This window comes from Cololabis saira, chromosome 22, assembly GCF_033807715.1.
Source record: "Cololabis saira isolate AMF1-May2022 chromosome 22, fColSai1.1, whole genome shotgun sequence".
Classification (NCBI taxonomy): domain Eukaryota; kingdom Metazoa; phylum Chordata; class Actinopteri; order Beloniformes; family Belonidae; genus Cololabis; species Cololabis saira.
In genome coordinates, this window is record NC_084608.1 from 4,862,092 (window position 1) to 4,884,025 (window position 21,934).

Consider the following 21,934-nt stretch of genomic DNA (forward strand, 5'->3'; position numbering starts at 1 on the left):
GAAACAAGCACCCCCCCATATTTATATTTAAACACTTAATTATCTATTTCCTCATTTATTTCATCATTCTTTTACAGATTTATTATTTTTTGAGTTGCTCTTTTTATTGCATAAAAAAGAGGCATTAACATAACTGAAAGAAACCCAGCTGCTGTGAAGCAAAAAGGTCAGAAAATACAGTTTGTACTGAGTCTCAGCACAGGGCTCTCCGAGCAGAGGCATGCAATATCAAATACTAGACAGAATTAATGCAGAAATGTGTCAAGTGCTTCACAAATATAACAGTTACGAAGATCTAAAACAAAAAGTAAGCAGACCCCTTGGAATCAACTGGTTTCCTGCATTAAAATGACATAAAACTCAATTATAAAGCACAATATTGATGGCCGAAACACAAAACCTGCCACCTGAAGGATGCACACTCCTGAGATACCAAACTAAAACATCTTCTCCTGAACAATTATGTTGTAATGGACACCCACTAAACTGTTTTTGGACAAGATTATGATGTTATGTGTTAATAAGACTGACTAGGTATTGAATTGCAAAGTGGAGGTCAAAGGATTTCCCCTCAATTTCTTTGGTACCTTTGAAGATAGGAGCATTTGTGCTTCAGTCATAAATATGCAATGACTTCAAGCGAGTCTTTTTGGTGACCCTGGATCAAACCGGCAAAGATATTCAGGATCATTCATCCTTGCAGAGCAGTTTCAGCTCAGACGTGTGGATGTATGCAGTCATCTTGGCTGGGTTAGGATACAGACTACTACCATTTACTTCATTTACAAACAACTTGTCTAAATGTGGGCTGATGGATTCCTAAACACTTTGGATCACACCGTTTCCCTTCCCAGCCTCTTGCAGATAGTCTTGATCTTCAGAGGTCTCCTTTTTGCAAGGCATGGTTTGCAGCAGCAGAATTAACATTTGAGTGTCTTATGAATCTAATTCCTCTAAACCAAACCTCCAGACCAAACCTCACCTTTCATTATTTGAACTTGAGATGTGCAAACTACTGATACCAATACATATTTACAGAAATATTTATTTGTCTCAGTGATGAGATTCATTAAAAGCAATGTTATCGCAGAAACCCTCAAAATATGCATACAGTAACAATTTTTTTTTTATTGTGCACTTCGAGAAAAAAGTTGAAATGTTGAGAAAAAAGTTGAAATGTCGAGATTAATGTTGAAATACAATTTCGAGAAAAAAGTAGATATTTCATGAATAAAGTTGAAATTCCGCCTTTTTTCACAACATTTCAACTTTATTCACGAAATGTTGACTTTTTTCTCGAAATTGTACTTCAACATTAATCTCGATATTTCGACTTTTTTCTCAACATTTCAACTTTTTTCTCGACATTTTGACTTTTTTCTCAAAGTGCATAATGAAAAAAAAAAATCTTCCTCCTCTAAAATATTATTTTAATTTTTCTCCTGCCTGGCCCTAATACTCTTCCGTATTTTTACCAACATGGTATTAACCATTAATATATATGCAGACAAAAAAAAAAAGCCTGCTTTTTAGGATTTTTGTGGAGAATGAAAGGATTCACTCAAATTTACTTAAAAATGCTTTCCACATCATAACTTCAGGCAGAGTTTAAATATTTATGAATTTAAAATCTAATGTTAATAATGACAAAGCCGGGGTGATTATTGTGTACTTATTGTATTGCTTATTTGTCATAATAGATATATAATAAAAATATTTATACTATAAATATATTATAAATATTTAAATGCACCAACGACATGACCAAACTGTCGCTGTGTTTGAGACCATCACACCTTCACCGGCAAGCTTTACTGGAATCAGGATAATGTGATGTCACAGTTGGAGCTAAGATTATCTTCTCCCAACTTTTGCTTTTCCCACTGCTTCACTCTGTGACGTCAAGGAAGCAATGGGGGGGTCGGAATAAGAGAGCTGAAATTTGCAGCTCTGTATGTTTCAACAGGGTTAAGAAAAATGTGCCAGTTTACTAAAAAAAGTGACTTGACACATTTCCTTTATACATATTCCATGTTACCCAGAAGGGGCCCTGAAGTCACACAAGTTCACGCTGTATTATTGTATTGCTGTGTTATTGGACTTTCTGAGCTATAGTGCAGCTTTGAGCTCAGCATTGCTGTCAAGAGCAGCTACAGGCATCTGAAAAAGAAAGTACACCCTTTCTGAACCCAGTGAACAAGTACAGAAGAGTATTAGGGCCAGGCAGGAGAAAAATAAAAATAATATTTTAGAGGAGGAAGATTTTTTTTTCATTATGCACTTCGAGAAATGATTTAGGGCCCACAATTTAAACAATTTCAAGTTCTTATTTGTTTATTTTTACATAATTTGGGCTTCCAGCTTATAAAACCCACAAAAACAGTAATTTAAAAAAAATGTGAAGAAGTCACCATTTACTACATCGCTGCTCTGCTGCCAGACTTGATGACCGTTTGTGCCAAAACCTACATGGACACACATGGACCCCACGCTTCAGTCAAAGCCCCTCCCAGCTGTGGCTCCCCTTCTGGGGATGCAGATGGCTCTTTTTAGCCAACTGCGTCAAAGTAAAAATCCTTGCCATGAGAACCACACAGATGTCACGAAACATCTAAAATGCAGATAGGGCTAAGCTGTTTGAGAACAGCACTGACTACGTTTCCATGCATCAATAACCCTCTTCTAACCGGTATATTAGAAATAACCCGGTTTTGCACGGCCATGTAAACACCAATAACCCCTTTGAATAACCGGAATTTGCTCATATTCCGGTTTTTAAAAACCCCAATATGACCCCTGGGTTACTCCTTTTCTAACTGAATATTGGGTCATGTAAATGCCTAACGGGATTTCCCCATCAAAAGGAACAGGAATTTGTTTTCTGCACATGCTCTGTTCACAAGGAATCCTGGTCTTTTGAGTCCAGGAAGTTCTTCTAAACACGGAGAAACCAAGACCAGGAGGAGACTAATCACTTCATAAATGTAATGAAGGATATGAACATTTCTGCATTTGTAGACGGTAGAAAGTACCGGGATAGAAGATTTACAAGAAGGTGAGAGAAAAGTTGCGCAAAGCAGGATTTGTAGGAACGGCAGACCAGATCAAGCTCCGCTGGAAGACGCTGGAAAAGGAGAACTACAGGCCAAGAAACAAAACGACTTCTACTGGACTGTTCATTATCCTCCGTGCTGCTGTTGTTGGTGTTTTGGATTTGGATACAGGAAGAAGAAGCAGAAATGACAGGAATTGCGTCATGATGTTCTCCCTGCGTCGCTGGTTTGATCCAGATATCCCAAATGATTAATTACCATGTAAACAGGAATAACTCTGTTAACTCACGCATGGAAACGGAATATTCTGAATGTTTCAGTTACCGGAATATTACAAATAACCCGAATTTTGACTGCATGTAAACGTAGTCATTGAAGGAGAAGACTTGGAGTGATTGGGGCAGAACAGCTCGCGGCATGGATTATCAAGACGATATGTTTTTCTCACTTCACCCATAACACGTTGTTTGTTCCTGTCGTCAGTCTACAGAGTGGAACCCCCAGTTCAGCAAGCAGCACCCTCATCATCATCTCCGTTTTGCTAGAGTTTAAACTCTGGGTCTGGGTCAAAGTGACGGTGCTAAATTCTCTCATTAAGCTGATCGGCAAATAACTCCTCACAAAATGAATCCTAAAAGACAGTTGGGGCTGAGTGAAGTTTTGGTTGCCGTTACAAAGGTTCCATGAAGACAGCACAAGACTCTTAATTGAGCAAAAGCCAAACTGAATCAGAAGCTTCAGCTCGGTACGGTAGAGTATTAGGGCCAGGCAAGAGAAATAAAAATAATATTTTAGAGGAGGAAGATTTTTTTTTCATTATGCACTTTGTGAATAAAGTTGAATGTTGAGAAAAAAGGCAAAATTTTGACTTTATTCTTGAAATTGTATTTCAACATTATTCTCGATATTTCGACTTTTTTCTCGACATTTCAACTTTTTTCTCGAAGTGCATAATGAAAAAAAAATCTCCCTCCTCTAAAATATTATTTTTATTTTTCTCCTGCCTGGCCCTAATACTCTTCCGTAGTAAACACACACGTCCAACACACCATCATGTTAAAAAACAAACAAAAGGGAATTATGCCTCAGTTGAACCCTTTAACCAAAACAAGCAAAAAACCAAAAAAAACTCACACCTTTTGTCCTTTTTAGAACATTTCTTCAAAGGTTGTCCAGCTGTTAAGCGTTGAAAGCATCAAATAAACGTGATCAACATCTCATCATGAGAAACCCTGCCCATAACTTGCTGTTGGGGAGCAGCTATCCAGGCAAACACAAAGCTCAAACAACAGCAAAAGAAGCTCATAAAAAATGTAGAGCCTTCATTTTCTACTGTAAACAGAATGGCCAACAAAGCACAAGCACTGAGGCGGCAAACTGTTTAATAATGCAGGATGAAATCACGCCTGCTAGGTAAAGGTGGATATGAGCACAGAGGTGCACTTCGTAGCTCCACTTCCCGTCCAGGAATCAGCTCATGGACCATATAGCAAAAACTAGTTTCCTGGCAGCCTAGAATTACTCATCCAATTAAATCTGCAAGCAGCGATGAACGGGCCCTCGCACTCATGGCCACCGCCCCCCCCATTCAAAAGTTATGGCAGAAAGAAGGAACTATCAAATATGAACCAATCAGATGAAGGGGGGGCGCGTTTTTTGGCGTCTAGCGTCGCCACGGTAACACTTTTGACTGAGAAAAGTAATGCGCATCGTCGCAGGAGGAGACGCACATTTTGATGTATAACACACCTGGGTGCACGTTACGGTTCGGGCCGTATTAACGGCCGAAGAAATGGCATAAATTGCGCCAAAATGACACGATTAATTCAAAATGGCTGACTTCCTGTTCGGTTTCGGCCATGGCGCCAAGAGACTTTTCTTTATGTTGCGACATGATACAGGTGTGTACCAATTTTCGTGCATGTACGTCAAACCGTATTGTGGGGCTTGAGGCACAAAGTTTTCAAAGGGGCGCTGTTGAGTTGGTGCAAAATTTGGTGACTTTTGAGGCCCGTTTAGGGGGAAAAAAGGACCTCATTTCGTCGGAAAAATGAAAACAAGAACATCCCCTAGGGCCTTCGCACTGTAAGTGCTCGGGCCCTAATTATCCAGTCCATGTCTGGAGGAGGTTACAGACAGTTGTGGCATATAATATCTCAAAGTTATGCAAAGTCCCGTCAGGAAGGGCATCCGCCGTAAAAGAGGGCCAAATCAATGTGTGGACTGTGATCCGCTGTGGCCACCCCCTCTGCTCAGAGGGATTAAGACGATATGGGTGAGAGACGTAGAGCAAAGTCTACGTCTCTCAAAAGGGAGTTATTCTCTCCCGCAGGAGACACCGCATCTGAAATGCCTGGCATGTGTTTACTTCCTTTACTTATACATGTACAAGGTTCAAAATAATAATTCTGCGCCATAATTGCAGCTGAAGAGATAAAACTGTCGGAAGATAACTTAAGAGAACACAAACAAGAGTTGAAAGAGGAAACAGAAAAGTGATGCCAGCAGTAACTGAAGTGTTGTGACCCTTGAAGTGGGAAACCGACTTCGGTTGGAAAGAACATCATCTCTGTCCAGAAGAAGAGTTTAAAAAACACTGAGTTAACATGTAGAAGCTCTTAAACTCCCTGGCCTGTGGACAGGGCCGGCCCAAGCCTCCATAGTGCCCTAAGCAAAATGTGATTTTGGGGCCCTCTATTACTGCCAATAATACTGATTATTGATCATTCACACACCCACTATAAACTTATTTCATGTTCTTCCCTGTCATTACAAATACACGTGTAAAACTAGATGTAAGAACTTTTTGTTGTAGTTAGATTGTAATCCACAGTGATTAAGACCATGGAAGCAACAACAGATTAACAAACTTGCAGAAAAATCTTTCAATGAATATTGATCAAAGTCAGCAGCTGCCCCTACTGGCCACGCAGAGAAGCAACAGATAAAAGGTCAAAGGTCACAGTTGCAGCAGAGTTGTTTCATCATCCTATTGTCAGCCTGGCAGGTTTTTACCATCTATGGTTTTTAATCTGAAATGGAGCAAATTCAGCTACAAGAGCAGCCTGCGGTTGATTTACATTTAATATTTAAAGTGATATAGTACTAAGTGTGATACTGAGTGTCATCTACAGTGTAGGCCTACTAAAAGAAACTAAATAATCAAATAGATAATTTTGGCAGGGTGGAGGTGCAGCCACCCTGCCTGCCTTCATAAGAAGTGGCTGCACAGCAGCAAGGGGCTGCTGACTGAAGCTGAAAGCACGCGTGTTGGTGTGTTGTGAATAAAGGTGTTCATGCACTAAAACCCCGGGTCCTCTCTGTTCTGTCGGTCGGGCCCCGTAGCACTCGCCGTGCTACAATAATCTATAAACAATTTACTGTAAACACGTTATGTACTATATTTGGTTTTAAATAAACTGCACTAGCAATGAGCAACAACAATTAAGTGCAACAACAAAGTACTACAAAAACTAACAAAAAAGTTGTATTTCTTTCTTTGGGGGGGTGTGGGGTTAAAACACTCCAAAAATAATGCTGAATATATGCATGTTAAATCTTTAAGTCTATATCAGCACAATTGGAAGAAAATAGTAACATTTTTATAGTTATAGAATGGTTTCCAGGAGAAAAAAAACTGCTGTCTAAAAATGACTGCAAACCACAAGACTTGCAGAAGAATGTCCTTAGGACAGAAACGGCGAAAGTTGAATTGCTTGACCGTAATGCTCGGCACAATGTGTGACCGACGGCAAACACAGCATTTTCAGCATACAGTTGAGTTTACCCACTGTCCAGCTGATCAGGGGTTGTTTTGCAGGATCTGGCACCATATAGTCATAAGCATCTGTATACAGTACCTGAATATTCAGATTGGGTGAAACTGTGCCATCAACCAAGACCATAAATGATACGACCCCCGGGAGTTATTTCAGGCAGGCAATCTCTGCAGTGCGTGCGTCTGCTTATTTACCCCTCTGAATGGTTCGTTCATTACTCAGTTTGTTCTTTGACCTATTTAAGGAGCAAGAAGTTTGCATTCTTATATGCCTTTGGATGTCTCACCTACCAAGCTCAGTGTTAACATTTATATGTTATATATATATATATATATATATATATATATATATATATATATATATATATATATATATATATATATATATATGTCAAATGTTAACATCTATATGCTCCCATTTGCTCAAATTATAAAAAGAACAAAATATGTTACAGTAACTACTGTATGCAGATGACACACAAATCTATATAACTATCACACCAGAGGAATATAATTCCAATTCCAACATCAACCAAATGCTTTGATCAAATTAAAGAGTGGATGTTCCAGGATGTTCTTTAGTTAAATCAGTACAGATGTGCTGCATTTCCACAGACCCCTGCCTGTAATAACATGTGTGTCTTGTGTGTGTTGTGTGTTCCAGTGTGCAACTATGATCTCTATCCCTCTTTCCACAACCTTCTCTAATATTACCATCAAGCACTTTGGTAAATTGTTCCCTCACCCACTCGATATACTTTTCTCTCCTTGTTGTTTCCGTTTTTCATTTTCTGGGCTTATCCCACTGGATCACTGTCATTCTGTATAACTGCTGTATTTTTCTTTCTCAGTCTCAATTCCTCCATCCATCTCTGCTTCTCTCAAACACAGAGGACACTTGAAATATAAATGCAGCAAGTTAACAGCACACATGAAACTGCTTCGGGGCTAATGGCATACGGTCTGCACAGACACAAATGCAGAAGAATTTGTTGAGCTACAGCACAAATACTTTTGGACTTTAGATTCTAAGCTAGTTAATTTATTTTGCTGTATATACGTCTATGTATTAAACTACTTTTATCTACTGTTATTAAAACTGAGGGTAAGGTTACCATGTGTGCAGAAACTGCAGTCCCACGACAGGCAGACTCCAAATTCACATATCCTTCTATTGTTAAAATATTAACCAGGTTTGAGGAAAACAAAAATATAAGCACATGACAAAATCTTGTTCATGAAAAGGATAAAATATTCTCTACTGAGTTCGGAGGCAACATTGTGCAAAACTGATGAGATTTCATGTGGCTTTCAAGGGAGTTGCATGTGATCAGAGGATGCCATCATGCATTAGATTCAAAGCTGGGAATCAGGCCACTTGGGAAAAAAATGGTGGAGTGTTACCGTAAGCCACGCAGGGACATACTGTAAACACTGTCAATGAACGACTTTGTGATGTGTGTATTTATCCTTTGTGTAGATCATGTGTTCTTCCTTCTTCTGATAGTTTGACTGCATTGCATTTTAACATTACACTACAGTGACCGCATCTATTTTGGTAAAGACTGGTTAATACCAGCTAATATGACCAAAATTCAAAATAAAGTTGAACTATGAAGAATTTTATGAAGAAGAAGAAAGAAGAAAGAAAGAAACATATGTTTTCTTTAACGCCATCTGTTCTAAGTACTGAGTAGGTACACAGGTGGGCTGATAACCACAGCTAATGAAATGTCACATCAGCTACTGTCATTTTAACACTTGGGAAAACAAAAATGTATCTGCAACTTTCAACAACATCACCTCACTCAGGGTGCCCAATTTGGCAGAGCTACCAAGGCCAAAAAAAAATAAAAACAGTAAGCGAAGCCTCTGATATCCTTCACTGGTATCAGAAATGATAAAAGGAAAACAATCACAAGGAATACGGTCGAATTCCTGAAAGACAGGGATTTATTCCCTGTCAAAGCTTTAGAAAGTTGATACAAAAGCACAAATTAAATAATATCAAGCAAAGAAGTATTCTGGAAGTACCACCTTTTTTATCCGCATGTCACCCGGATTAACAAGGCCCTCCTCAGTTGTTGGAGGACCAGGATACCCTGATGTGTAATGGGCTACTGGAACAAGACATACGTGGACTAGACAGTATAGGATTGTTGGAATCCTGCAGTGCAAGCAGGGGTGTTTCTAGACCCCCTGGGGGCCTGGGCAGGAGAGACCATGGGGCCCCCCTGAATCACGACGAATGAAGTCCAGGACTACAGATCAGTAACAGAATCTTTTATTAACTTGTTCCCACTCCTGTAAAAGTCGCCCAAAACGCCTATCCAAGGCATACCCAAAGTAAATTGAAAGCTGTTCTTGAACCGTTTGAAGTACAGAGAAGGTTTAGGTCTCTTTTGAAAGGTAACACTCTGAAGTTCTACCCCCAACTGTCAGAATGACTGTAACTACTACTATAATTCAGTAATCTCAGTTTGAACACACTGAAATAGAAGGTTTTTATTTCAGCCGGAAATTTGTTTTTGTAATCTGAGTGAATCTGTGTCTTATTAGCTGGAAAACACAATGACACCACAGCATGGAGCCTTATCTAGTGCAAGTTCAAATTTGATAACAATACCACAAAAAATTAGTATTTTACACATGTTTTTGTAAGACTATGTCTTACAAATATTTTTATTATAACAATAATGTCCCATGGGCATAACTTTTGAACCGTTGAACATACAATCTCAAGGCCTACATCGTTGTTTTCAGCATTTCATTGGCTATACAATGGCATCTTCTGGGCGAATGCTGCAATTGCCTACGTTTTTCTCATGACAAAAAGCTGGATGTGCTCGTCCCGCCCCAACACAGGCGCTCATTCGCTATCAGGGGACAGGAAGCTCTTGTATGGCCGGATGACCTGTCAATCAATGTAGAGCGTACGCTCCATTTTACCACCGCGCTCTCCCATCTGAAAACGTGCAGGACGGAGTTACAAACGTGTAAATGAGATGAAGAGCGGCTGTTTGTGGATATTTACTGGTATAATAATGTATTTTGGACTAAATACTTTACTGGACCTTTTCTGAATGTAACCAGACGATTTTTGTGGGAATATTTTTGCCTGGACTGTACCAGAAGCCTCAAAGGGTAAGTTGCGTCATCTGCGCAAATCTTTCTTTCGTTTGTTTGTCGTGTCGATATGTACCAGCTGCTATGATTATAACCTGAAATGGTTTATATTGCTGGAATCACAAGAATCTTGGCTTTCTAAGCAAGATTTGTAAGGTTTGTACAAGATTTGTAAGATTTGTAAATGACCTAGTTTTGTAAATTTTGGACTGAGTGTGGACTGAATATGGACTGGCCGTCAGAGCGGCAACTGATTTGAAACAATTAACATATAAAATGAATAATAAATAACATAACTACCTTAATGCAAACTTTCCATACCCACTAACCTATTATGTGGCAATGAATGTGTTAAGAAGAAAATGGCTGAATTCACTTTACAGAGACTTTAATGTGCAGTAAACTTGCGTCAGCAGCAAGTGTGGCATGTACCGAGGAGAGGCTCCGTCCCCCTGCTGTCCTGCAGGTCTAAACCCTCTAAGCCAGATAATCAGAAAGAATGGCTATGGGTACACGTTCCTCAGTGCAGCCTTGATCAGCCACCTCCTCTACATGGAGTGAGACATCGTTTTACTGATCCACCTCACAAGGGTACAGCAGACACATTTTATTTAAACCTTTATTTCACCAGGTAAAGGTTTGAGAACAAATTATCATTTACAAACAGGACCTGGTCAACAGGCACCAACAGGAGTACAAAAAACAGACAAAAAACGATTTAAAGTTCAATAAATTCACAAAACAGAAATATATATTTAAAAAGCATAATACATGTACAGTAATCCCTGGTTTTTCACGGGGGTTACGTTCCAAAAAGAACCCGTGATAGGTGAAATCCGCGAAGTAGCAACTTTTTTTTTTTTTACAATTATTACACAAGGCTTCAAATTGCGGAGATCAGCCCCGCCCCACCGCGACCCGATTAATTGGATTTGAACGGGAGAAAATGAGAAATGATTATGAAAAAAATTACAATACTTTAAGTACAGTCCTGGTCAGATACCAGCTGGCCACAAGTGACGACGCGGAGGTCGCTGGCGCCGTTTCCTTTGCCAAGATTGCAACCAAAGCAATGTTATAATCACCTACATCATCCAATATTGTTATGTTAACTTGTTTGTTGTTCTAATTCATGGATGTATTATATAACTGGATACAGGATCGAAAATGGCCGCCCATTCATTTCAATGGAGTTTGCTCACCCAGCGCATCCGCCGAAAAAATTTCTGACTTCCTGGTTTACTTCCTGGTACACGGGCCCATAGAGCATGCGCAGTTGAGTCACCTCCCATGATGCTCTGGGGCCTCCCATCATGCCCCGGGGCAATGTGAACGAGCGCTGCGCGCTCTGGACAAGCGCTGCGCGCTCATGAGTCCTTCAGACCGGTAATGATAGATGTAGCCTACACAATGAAATTAGGGATTTATAGGGCAAATCAACCGATGCTGTTCTCAAACTCATGGTTATAGACTATACATGGTTCATTTGTGTGTTTTTTTTAATTAAAGATAAAACGAGTCATTTTTATTTAAGATGAGACACCCCAGGTTAATAGGCTAAAATAGGGTAAAAATGTAAATAGCAGGTATCACCATGAAACTTCCCAAGTTTATTACTTACATTAAGACAAATATTTTTTGTATTACAAGTTTTGTCAAGTATTATGTTTAAATATGTCAAATATTATGTTTAAATGTGGTTAATTTGTGGAGTTTAATTTTTTTGAGTAAGGATAAAACGAGTCATCTTTATAAAAACAAACAAACAAAAAAACACATGGGATTCCCCACAATAACACAAGCTGTCATATGCTATTTATCTATATACCTTTGGGTAAATCTTTTTGTCTATTAATGATCGTGCAGTCCGAATGTTAGGCGTAATTAACTTTGCATTTTCTCTGATTCTTTTACAGCTTCTGGGCTCACATTAAGTGTTATTCCTGCCTGATATCTTATTTTCACAAACTATACACCGTTGGCTACAACGGAAATGTTTAAGTACAAGAATGACAAACCATTATTATTCTTGCTATTAAACATTTCCGTCTGTGATCCCCCTGGTCAGGGCGTTTAGACCGAGTGTGACCTGAGCGTCCCACCTGAGCTCTGTGCCATAGCGCGCAGCTCCAGCTCAATGAATGACAGAGGGTCTCCTGCTCAGCTGCTGCTCAACACTGATCAGAGCAGCTCCCCCTCGTTTACTGAGGTTTTATTATAAACCCAATGTCTTTTGTCATGGAAAAAAAAATTAAGAGACCACAAAAACACACCTTTGAGCCGTGTTTTCCACTTTTCTGAGTGATTATTCCGCCGAACGGCTTAGATTCAGCCATGCTCGTTCCCGAGACACACACGACCGCGCTTTGCGAGTGCACGGACAAAGCCGTGACGTCACGCCCAGAAAGAGACTTTTCTTTGACTTTTCTGGCCGTTATAAAACATTTTTGACGGATATAAAGTCCATGACTTAAAAATATAGAATACAAAGATTAGTAATTGTCGGTGATTACAGCTGGAGGTGTCCTGTGAACAGTTTTAGAGGCTTCTCTTTTACTATTGCGGTCTATGGGAAAAAAGCTTTCTGGGCCCCATGGGATTTTTTGTTGCAGTACCGCGGCTGGCCACTGGAAAAAATCGGCGTGCCTGCTGAGCGCGAGACTGGGGGCCTGTTCTAATTGCTACTGCTACTACCACTGCTACTACCTCTACTACTAAATATGTAATCACTTTTCCAACTGTTGCTCTGATTACTGCCCCCTATCGGTCACCGCCGGTACGACACACTCTCCTGGCATACTACGTGAGCGACGTTCCAGTTGGTGGTGCACGTGAAAGGACGCGAACGCAAGCACCAACAAGAAGTCTATCTGGGCTCTTAGTTGGAGCACTTGGAGCTGTGTCATCCATGCTGGAAAAGTGTCTCCAGCAGGTCCCGGGAACAGCATCAGAGATCTCCATCTGACTCAGAGAGTCGAAGAGCGCTAGGAAGAGCAAAAATACTGCACAGAATCCTCAGGCTCCCAGGTAGAAAGAGGAGTGGGTGGGAGTTTTAAAATGTATTCATTTATGAAATGTATACATAGATAGAGATCCACACACACACGCACACACACACACACACACATATTGTGGAGATGACAGGACTCGGACTGCTGAAACATGACACAGCGACTCTGAAGCGACTGCTCACTGGCCTCTCACAGAGAGGTCAAGAGGACGGGTGAAGATGGTGGAAGGGGGAGATAACAAGTTGCGCTCCAGTGCTTTCCATGGATGGATGGACCCACGCTCTACATTACAACTGCTTGGCTTAGCAATTATTTTCAGCTCATTGTTGAGACATTCATATTCTGCATATGTTCAGCTAAGAGAGAGAATCACTGAGAGCACAGTGATGAAGATCATTATTTTGTTTATTAGTAAACAGCCGCACGAGCATAAACATGTCAGTGTGCATGAGTGTTTAGAAATCACGTTTCTTCCTTGTCAGCTTCTGGTCTCTCGGGTGGTGGGGTTGTTCCCTCTCTCCTCCACTAGAGTTACAGTTCAGGCAGAGCATCGTTTTGACTTTACAAACACAGTTACACAGACATACACACCTGCTCACTCACCTACATACTCACTCTGCAGTTTTGGGGGACAGATAATCGCAGTAGTCTAGTTTTGATTCAGTCTCAAGGACCTGGAATGGTTGCTGTTTGTGTCTGTGCTTGTTCTCCTGTCTGTTTGTTTGTTTTTTCTCTTACAGATCTCCAAGTCTTGTGTGCTCGTTGTGCGTTTCCCTGTGTTTTTCGTGTTTTAGGCTAGCAGGGGATGTCACCCCCCCCTTTACATTAAAAAAAAAAAAAAAAAATATATATATATATATATATATATATGCCTTAGGTCTTTACCAACATGGTTCAGAGAAGAAGAGCCGGCTACCGCAGGACGGTAAAGAGCAGAAGTCCGGGAAATCTTAATATATATATATATATATATTTAGCTTAATAAAACGATTTAGGAAACTGTGGTCTTTGATTCTTTGAAACAAATGTATTTCCTGTTTGTTACTGTAGCATAGCGGAGCGGAGCTGAGTGGACTAGAATATCTCCTGTTGCTGAGTCGTATCTCAGGTCCGTCCTAGTTACTGGAGAATCAACACTGTGTCCATTCAGGACCTTATGGGACGGTAGTGATTGTTCCAGGTATTAGTCAGACCCTCAGGTGTTACCAAGGAAACTGAGTTATAGCTTGTTAAAAAACTTTGTAATTTACCAGGTTACAACAGCTGCAGACGAGAGATTAAATAGTCGCTCAGCTGTGGCTTGTTATAAAACTAATGATTTACACTGAAAACACATTAAAGCATGAATAACTGATTTAATATTTATGTTTTTTGGTAATGTACACCTTGTCAGGCATTATCCCTTACATATATATGCAGACAAAAAGAAAAAATTAAAGCTGCAAGCAGCCATGAACGGGCCCTCGCGCGTGCAATTTTCACCAATTATGTTCAAGGACTCAAAACCGAGTCCAATGACACCACCCACGAGTCTTTATGTCAAACCATTCAAAAGTTATGGCAGAAAGTAGGAAGTATCAGATATGGACCAATCCGATGAAGGGGGATCGTGCTTTTTGCCGTCTAGCGTCGCCACGGTAACGCTTTTGACTGAGAAAAGTAATGCATCGCCGCCTAAAAACGAGAAAAATAAAAAATCCTACAGATACAATAGATACAACAATAGGGCCTTCGCACTGTAGTGATCGGGGCCAAAAAAAAAAAAAAGAAATCACGTCACAGAGGTCTACTGTTGATGTGAGTTAGAGCTATATAAGTGTAAGCCATTTAACAGTTACCATGAGTGTACAGTATATACAGCGATCGTTGGAAACGGTTGGACAGGAGTCACCTGTGGCAGGCAGGGACGTGGAGGCCCAGGGTCCCGCCGCACCCTGACAACCATCATACCTACAAGTCCTGGTCCTCATGAGTCTGTGACGAGCTTGTCTCTCTGTCTCACAGCCCACTGCTTCACTGAGCAGAAGTTGTTATTCAGCTCGCTGATATCCCCAAAACCAGGCGGAAAGTGTGTCACTGATCCACACACACTGATGAAAGTTTAACAGTGCTCTGATTTATTTATTCTAAGCTACCACATGCATACTTCCTCTGCATGAAAAGATGTCACAAAGTGCTGTGAGGTGTAAGGTCAGAGTCGTGTTCTCATAAAATGCATTTAGCAGTTAAGTGTGCTGTGCCTGTGTAAGGACAGAGGAATAGGTGACTAAGGTGTAAAATACAATCATGCCGTATGAATAGTTGATTACTAAGGTCTGTTTTCTTCTATCAATCTATTCCTAATTGAATCTAGTTTGTAATGTATTTGACAAAAATATGGTATGTGATTAAATGAGAAGCTTTACAAATTAGATTTCTAAAAATAAATATGATGAATAAATAAATAACAGATTGCCAGCAATGTCTGGCATACTGGAATGGGGATGTTGTTTATAGGAAAGGAGCAGACGTTTCTTCTCAAGGAAGGGTGGATCCTTCAGCGTCTGAAGCAAGATGTTGTCTGTCTTCTATAAATCTTCATACAGTAAAATGAAGAAGACATCCCTGAATATCCTCTTCACAACCAGTGATCCAGCAACAATGTCTTCAGTCAGAGGTTTCTTCAGACCGCTGCAGATCCTTCCTGCCCACAGCTATAAACCTCTACAATGAATCTTTGCAGAGACTTAAATCATGACTACTGCAACAATTAATTTTCCTATGAATAAATAATTAAATAAATAGTATGTTTGAATTGACTTGAATATGAATTCTCACACTTTGCAGCTGGTTGCAACCATTACCCCTGACTTTTCAGTCTCCTCCATGCAGTTGTGCTTCACGCTGTTCTTTTACTCCTCTAAATTAGAGACAGGTATCCAAACTCCTTTTTTAAAAATAAAAAATGTATCCCTGATTTTTTCCCATTTTTTCTAAGTCAGTCCTGGGCGTTGCTCACAGGTATCAGAACTCCTCACTTGTCCAACGACACATCCACTGGATCGAAAGTCTATGCAAAAAAACCCAACAGCCTTCCAGTAATTCAGCAAATGTTGAAAATTAGAGAAAGGTCTCGCTGTTCCTATTCCTGTCCAAGTGTGGTTTTCACACAAGTTTCTCCCTCAGAACATCTGCCTTCATCCTAATCAGTCTGGTTTCAAGAGTGGTCACCCCCTGAAACTCCCATCAGCCTCTCTTGCCACGCTCTTCTTGCCACCCTACCAGCATGGGCTAATGGATGATTAACATGGTGGCACATCTGTTTTTTAACTAACCCAAAAAGGCTGACATCACACCACTACTAACTTAGCTCCACTAGATATCTGTGTCCATGAGTGTGAGGTTTAAGTCACCAATACTTTCTTACAGTGTTTTGGCAGCACCACTCCCATCTAAATGAATACAATCTTAATGGCTAGTACTCTCAAATCAATTACTGCGTTCCTCGCTGAGCGCCGCCCGGCATTGCTATCCCTGCACACACGGCAGCATCTTTTGATGGAGGCGGATGGAGGAATGAAGCACATCATACTAAAGACAGGAAACACTGCAGCTGTTGTAAAGGAGCAAACAAAAGCGGATCACCTGAATGCGTAAATAGCCTAAAATACACATGTTCAACCATTACCCTTAACGGAAAACGTTATAATCATATCATTTCAGGATTTACCTGACATTTGCTCAGATTAACAACTTTAAACTTATAAATGAACAGTGGAAGTCTATAATGTAATGTGTGAATCTGACAGCGGATAAATTCATATCCCTCTTCTGCTCACATATCTGATCCCCGTGAGGGCGTGGCTCCGCTATACACAGGTCACCTGTGTAAACACCTCGTTACGTTATTCAAAAATGAAACACACCTGCACACCAAACACACCTGCTTCACACACCTGTTTCACACACCAGCTTCACACACCTACACACCAAACACACCTGCTTTACACATCTGCTTTACACACCTGCTTCACACACCTGTTTCACACACCTGTTTCACACACCAGCTTCACACACCTACACACCAAACACACCTGCTTTACACATCTGCTTTACACACCTGCTTCACACCTGCTTCACAGACCTGCTTCACACACCTGCTTCACACACCTGCTTCACACACCTGCTTCACACACCTGCTTTACACACCTGCTTCACACCTGCTTCACAGACCTGCTTCACAGACCTGCTTCACACACCTGCTTCACACACCTGCTTCACACACATGCACACCAAACACACCTGCTTCACACACCTGCTTTACACACCTGCTTTACACACCTGCTTCACACACCTGCTTTACACACCTGCTTCACACCTGCTTCTTTCTTCAGACCGCTGCAGATCCTTCCTGCCCACAGCTATAAACCTCTACAATGAATCTTTGCAGAGACTTAAATCATGACTACTGCAACAATTAATTTCCCTATGAATAAATAATTAAATAAATAGTATGTTTGAATTGACTTGAATATGAATTCTCACACTTTGCAGCTGGTTGCAACCATTACCCCTGACTTTTCAGTCTCCTCCATGCAGTTGTGCTTCACGCTGTTCTTTTACTCCTCTAAATTAGAGACAGGTATCCAAACTCCTTTTTTAAAAATAAAAAATGTATCCCTGATTTTTTCCCATTTTTTCTAAGTCAGTCCTGGGCGTTGCTCACAGGTATCAGAACTCCTCACTTGTCCAACGACACATCCACTGGATCGAAAGTCTATGCAAAAAAACCCAACAGCCTTCCAGTAATTCAGCAAATGTTGAAAATTAGAGAAAGGTCTCGCTGTTCCTATTCCTGTCCAAGTGTGGTTTTCACACAAGTTTCTCCCTCAGAACATCTGCCTTCATCCTAATCAGTCTGGTTTCAAGAGTGGTCACCCCCTGAAACTCCCATCAGCCTCTCTTGCCACGCTCTTCTTGCCACCCTACCAGCATGGGCTAATGGATGATTAACATGGTGGCACATCTGTTTTTTAACTAACCCAAAAAGGCTGACATCACACCACTACTAACTTAGCTCCACTAGATATCTGTGTCCATGAGTGTGAGGTTTAAGTCACCAATACTTTCTTACAGTGTTTTGGCAGCACCACTCCCATCTAAATGAATACAATCTTAATGGCTAGTACTCTCAAATCAATTACTGCGTTCCTCGCTGAGCGCCGCCCGGCATTGCTATCCCTGCACACACGGCAGCATCTTTTGATGGAGGCGGATGGAGGAATGAAGCACATCATACTAAAGACAGGAAACACTGCAGCTGTTGTAAAGGAGCAAACAAAAGCGGATCACCTGAATGCGTAAATAGCCTAAAATACACATGTTCAACCATTACCCTTAACGGAAAACGTTATAATCATATCATTTCAGGATTTACCTGACATTTGCTCAGATTAACAACTTTAAACTTATAAATGAACAGTGGAAGTCTATAATGTAATGTGTGAATCTGACAGCGGATAAATTCATATCCCTCTTCTGCTCACATATCTGATCCCCGTGAGGGCGTGGCTCCGCTATACACAGGTCACCTGTGTAAACACCTCGTTACGTTATTCAAAAATGAAACACACCTGCACACCAAACACACCTGCTTCACACACCTGTTTCACACACCAGCTTCACACACCTACACACCAAACACACCTGCTTTACACACCTGCTTCACACACCTGCTTCACACACCTGTTTCACACACCTGCTTTACACATCTGCTTTACACACCTGCTTCACACCTGCTTCACAGACCTGCTTCACACACCTGCTTCACACACCTGCTTCACACACCTGCTTCACACACCTGCTTTACACACCTGCTTCACACCTGCTTCACAGACCTGCTTCACAGACCTGCTTCACACACCTGCTTCACACACCTGCTTCACACACATGCACACCAAACACACCTGCTTCACACACCTGCTTTACACACCTGCTTCACACACCTGCTTTACACACCTGCTTCACACCTGCTTCACACACCTGCTTCACACACCTGCTTCACACATCTTTCAGTAAACTTCCTTTACATGCTACTGTGGTCAGAGTTCAGCTCCCATGCCAGGCAGTTCTCACATGGTGGATTGAGCTACCAAAGATTATAAGCATTCCTCTCCATCTTCAAGAATCCCTCCAATACACCCCTCTTCGAATCCACCTTCCCTCGTGACATATTACCTTTCTAACCCTCACCGTATTCCTTTTTATTTTGATGTATTGCATGTATTGGTTCACCTTTCTGTCTACACTGCCTTGCTCTATCAGTCACAACCCCCCGATACTCTCTCAACGCTCTGCACCACAAGTTCTCCTTTCAGAGTGGATCTGCCGTGTGTTTCTCAGTCAGTAAGTAGATTTGGATAACATTATTACTTTTTTTCCTTTTTAATTTTCATGTCTTGATTACGGAAGAGTATTAAGGCCATGCAGGAGAAAAAATATTTGAGAGGGGAAGATTTTTTTTTATTGTGCACTTCGAGAAGAAAGTCGAAATGTAGAGAAAAAAGTTGAAATGTCGAGTTTAATGTTGAAATACAATTTCAAGAAAAAAGACGAAATTTCAAGAATAAAATTGAAATAGAATTTTAAGAATAAAGTGGAAATATCTCCTCTGGCCCATCAAATCCAGTCTCCATTTCGACTTTTTTCTTGAAATTGTACTTCAAAATTAATCTCGACATTTCAACTTTTTTCTCGACATTTCAACTTTTTTCTCGAAGTGCACAATGAAAAAAAAATCTTCCTCTAAAATATTATTTTTTATTTGTCTCCTGCCTGGCCCTAATACTCTTCCGTACTTGATTAACTGGGTTTAGAAGGGGGGGACTTTCTTTTTCACGTGCCTGTAGCTGCTCTTGACAGCAGTGCTGAGCTCAAAGCTGCACTATAGCTCAGAAAGTCCAATAACATGTACAGCGTGAACTTGTGTGACTTCAGGGCCCCTTCTGGGTAACATGGAATACTTCCCACAGAGATGTTCACATATTTGGCAGTCCCAGCATCCACTGCGTTCCCTTCCTTTGCTCTCCACCGTCCTGTCCTCTCTCTCTGTCTGAACTGCAGCTTGCTCACAGCTGGGTGACAGAGGCAGGGTGCACTAAGTCCCCTCAGAGAGTTTCCTAATCCGGGCCAAGCCGAGCTGAGCCAGGAGAACACACAGAGAAGATATTAGCAGGATTTCTTTTCCCCTCAACACTTTTCTCATCATTATCAACACCTCCACACTGTGGAAGGATAAGCTCCTTGTGAGGTTCATACACATGCACACTAGTTAAAAACTCCGGCACATGAGGCAACTGAGCAGACAATACTTAGAGGAAAGTGCACGGCGGTTGCAGCAAGACACCGTGTTACGAACGTATCGTTGCCCAAACATAAACTACAGTTAGTAGCAGTTGTTGCTAGTATTTAGGGGTGTAACAATATATTGTGCCACGAAATTTCGCGATACAAAAACGTCACGATACGTTTCGTGGAGGTGACAAACTGTAGCTGATATTGGGTTATTAATATGAATATATTGTGTTTACTAGTAACATCCTATTGGTGCAGCGGGATCACGTGACGACCTCGACCCGCGGACCAAAATCTGACTACGCTCAGAAGAAACTAGTACTGTTTTGTGGTCCCAATCACGGGACTCTTGCAGGGTTTTGAGCTCAGAACTTTTACTTCTAAGGTGAGCATGAATCAATCTTTTTTATGATGTAAAGATTGTGTCGTCCCCAAAGGTGGGAGGATGAAACGATAACGGGTTCACCTTACGGCCTCAGGCTGGAGCAGGTGAAGCTCTGAGCTCTGGACCAAGATAAATAACAGTCATGTTGCATTTGGAGTTTGGGACTTTTCATAGTTTATTTATTTACTTTTATTTATTTATTTAACTTTAGTTGTTACATTTCTGGAAAAGAAAAAAGTCAAGTCATACAGGAGAGAAACATAAAAACACAAAAAATATTTTGACTTGTGTGAAACTGAAGATGCATAATGCAAACCTGACATTTACTTTTAGTTCAGTTTGTGGAAAATGGTTGGCCTGGCTTTCTCTTTAAAACTTAAACAGTTATACAGCATTACAAACTGTAACAATAGGGCAAATGCACAGCATTGTTTTGTATTTTGTGTCTTTAAAATAAAGACCATTTTTTCCAGTCATATGTTCCTCATTCATGGTTGTTAAAAAAATACTGCTATAATATCGTATCGTTATCGTGACCTCAATATCGTGTATCGTATCGTATGGTGAGATTAGTGTATCCTTACACCCCTACTAGTATTATCCCTGTAAAAACATGAAGGCTAGCATTAGATTCACTGACTGCTAGAGCAGCTACTGACTCTACATTGGTGGAAACAGCTCAGTCCAGTGCTCAGTGTGAAGAGTGACTGCAAATAGTTTAGGCGTGTTGTACAGCACAAGTGTGGAAGGCAGTTATTGCTTGTTTATGCTTCCTTTGCCTCTGCAGCTCGTCCTCAATCTTCCCTTCACTCTGCTCCAAGGATCCACCGCACCCTTGCACCGTGTCAGGTGCTCTGGGCCAGATTGACATATGGATATCTAGATGTGTGCACATAAAATGGGAGTTTTACAGATATCTAGCTAAAATATTATTGATCACAAGCAAGAAGGCAATAACAAGAATCTAGTGCAAGACTGAATCCCCTAATATAAAACAGTGGCTGGAAATCATAAGAGAGATGTATATCAAGAATGGCCTATCAACTTAGATTGAAGGGGGATGTTTTGTGGAAAAATGGGAAAAATTGATAATTTATGACACAATGAAAGATACCTAAGGAATCACTGATATGAAAATTCAAGATACTGAACCTACTGTATATACACTGCTTTGATTATAGATGCCTGTAGCCATGACTGCTTTGTTCTTTGAATTTTTGTTGTGTTTTGCATTACGTGTACATCTATT

General features: G+C 40.7%; 1 protein-coding gene across 1 annotated transcript in view; it reads right to left on the minus strand.

Moving 5' to 3' along the window:
- Window positions 1–21,934, minus strand: part of kcnh2b (potassium voltage-gated channel, subfamily H (eag-related), member 2b) — a 349,512-nt gene that overhangs the window by 40,928 nt on the left and 286,650 nt on the right. The gene's annotated exons all lie outside the window — the stretch shown is intronic.